At 41.8% G+C, this 2,650-nt stretch overlaps 1 long non-coding RNA gene across 1 annotated transcript; it reads right to left on the reverse strand.

The window, feature by feature from the left end:
• Positions 1–830: 830 nt before the first annotated feature.
• LOC119143297 lies at positions 831–2,650 on the reverse strand. The gene is made up of 3 exons (XR_005102654.1): positions 2,376–2,650; positions 2,127–2,252; positions 831–1,019 (listed from the first exon to the last, which is right to left on the reverse strand). It is a non-coding gene; the product is annotated as an uncharacterized LOC119143297 (long non-coding RNA).

Genomic DNA, 2,650 nt, shown 5'->3' on the forward strand with positions numbered 1-2,650 from the left:
TGTTTGCACAAGGACAACCCATCTTCACTCTACACTGCTTCACCAGGTAGGAATGGAAACTAATCACAGAATTCCCAACTATTTCAACCAAACCAGGGTGAAAAAACACTATCAACCCTCAAACCTATATACGATTCCTACCCTGCTGTCACTATCAGTAAGAAGAGGCTTAGGAAGACCAGCCTGAACACAGATGAAAATTGAAAAAAATTTTTCCTAGGCCCTTCATTCCCAATCGCTCTATGCTGGATTTTCTTAGTCAAAAATGCCTCACTGCACTTTTGCATCAAATACCCAGCAAGGATAAGCTAGTCAGCACCTCTCCTCTCCCAGTAAGTCCTCAGATTGCATCCACTCAAGCTGTCTTCTCTCAGGGCATGTTCGGTGCTTTATCACTGCTGGCTCACAGTGTCTCATGTCCTCCTCAATGCTTCTTCAACAGCAGCAACTGCCATCGCTACATGGCTTGCAGGGTGGGCCACTGCTTGGTTAGTATCACTACAGGGAGAGGATGGAGTGGTACTTCTCTTTCCAACAATACTGCAGCCAAAACAGGTCACAGATGAAGGTCTTGCCTCTGCCTAGCCTGACTTCTGTCTGCTGATCTGCTGTTCTTCAGATCAGGCTATGCTAGAATGAAGGGACTAGGAATTTTAAATCCTTAACCAGACTTTAACTAAAGTTAAAGTGATTACCTCCCAAATACAACTTTAGGAAGTAAAATGTTCTCTGTTACTACCAGAGCCCTGTAGCTTGACCAGCTGCTGCAGACATAAGATGTGCTCCTCCTCTTAAGTGAGAAAAAGAGATTTTTTTTCATACCAAAAGAGGCTTTTTAAAATTTTATTTAAGACAAAGCCTAAATGATTAAGCTGTTCCAGTGTGGCTTGTAAAATACAGTACCAGATCCAACATAATATTTTTTAAAGAAATCTAGGAAGCAGAGATGTAGGACTCCTCACAATTTCAGGCCAGTTTTCAGAAGCAATTTCTTAAGACCCTTCTGTGGCAGGGAGTACCTGCAGGTAGAAGAACAGAGAATGGTGAGTGAATAAATGAAGGAGTCAAAAGTTAGGGTGGCCAAATGCACAGAATTCTGCAAGAAAAACATCTTGAGTAACATAAAACATACTGATAGGACTGCGATCAGCAGGTGCATCAAATGCAGATAAGAACATGTCACTGACCAGATGCTACTTGGGCAAAATCTGCCCTGTAAGTCTGCCTAAGTACAGGTTCATTTTTCTTCCCATAAGGCAAGAACAATTCAACATTTCTTGAGGTGCTGGGGTTTAAACAAGCTGTCAGAATTACATTCAGGAGCAGTCCTGCTTTGTTTTGCTCATTTATTTGTATGCAAGGATAGGATAAGCACCTACAAATATTTCCCTGCCCAGAACAGGAATGAGGATGTTTTCTGGTTCACAGCAATCGCTCACAGATCCTCAGCTTTGCTGAATTGCTTCACATGAAAGCTCCTGTGCTTAAGCAGGTATGCAGTTAACCCATATGAAAATGCCCATCCATATAGCATGGAACCTCCAGATGGACTGTGGACACAAAGCATCTTGAAAAATGAGGTTGCTTGCACCATATGAGACCCTGTCCAAGCACACGCAGCTGGAACAAGGGATGGTGACACCACTACAACTAATGAATGCAGGCCAGTAAGTAAACCTACCTCAAACTTGCTTAGTGTTTGGAAAATTCTATCATTATGCTTTGGTAAATTATATTCACTTTTTGTCCTGGATGCTTATGGGTGTGGCAGTGCCAAAGACCTAAAAGGAAGTATCAGGCTTGCTTAACACTTAAAATACTTGTTTGCTGGAGACTATTTCCAGCATGACAATCTGGATGGAACATTTAAAGAAATAAGCAGATATGTGGCTAAAATTCTGTGAATAAGAGGGAAGCTGAAGAAATGTGTAAAAAAAATGCTCAGAAACAAAGCAAAACAATCATTATTTTTACATGCTAATCTGTTCCTGTGGGTTGATGATTCTCTGGCTGTCATCCCCTGGCAAATTACTGTGACCATTAAACATCATGTAGCAAAATCCAAACCCAACTGATGTACAAGGCTTCCTTATGCTAATTGCAACAGTGAATATTTCTCAGAATACCTGTCATTCTGGAGGAACAGGCAGAATCCATGAAGATGAGGTTGTTTTCACAACTTTACCCAAATATTGTAGCTCCAGCCACATTAGATGCACACCACTAGGCATCTCCTCTGGAGGGATGTTTCTCTAATAGCAGAATATTCCCCTTCTAGTGTTATAAACTAAAAGAGGACCCTTGACTAGAGGTTCCCCTTAGAGTTTGGGGTCCTCTTGCTCCCCTGAGGGGAGTATTATCATTGCAGCTCTTACCTCTGCCAATCTTCTTTGTTACAGTGCCCTGCTATGTCAAGCATATGGTGGTGGAAGACTTTTCCATCTTAATACCTATTCATTCTGCTTCATCTTACCATGCTACAACATCCTATATCAAGATGTACTCTCAGTACAGAAGGTTTTCCCAGAGTAATAGCTCTTTTTGGAGGTTACAAATCCAACTTCCCCATGTTCTCTGCTGCACCATGAAGTCTGTTTTTCTCACCCTACACATCCAAGCAGGCGATAAATTTAGTCGACAGCGGTACTGC

The sequence above is a fragment of the Falco rusticolus genome, chromosome 2 (genome assembly GCF_015220075.1).
Source record: "Falco rusticolus isolate bFalRus1 chromosome 2, bFalRus1.pri, whole genome shotgun sequence".
NCBI lineage: Eukaryota > Metazoa > Chordata > Aves > Falconiformes > Falconidae > Falco > Falco rusticolus.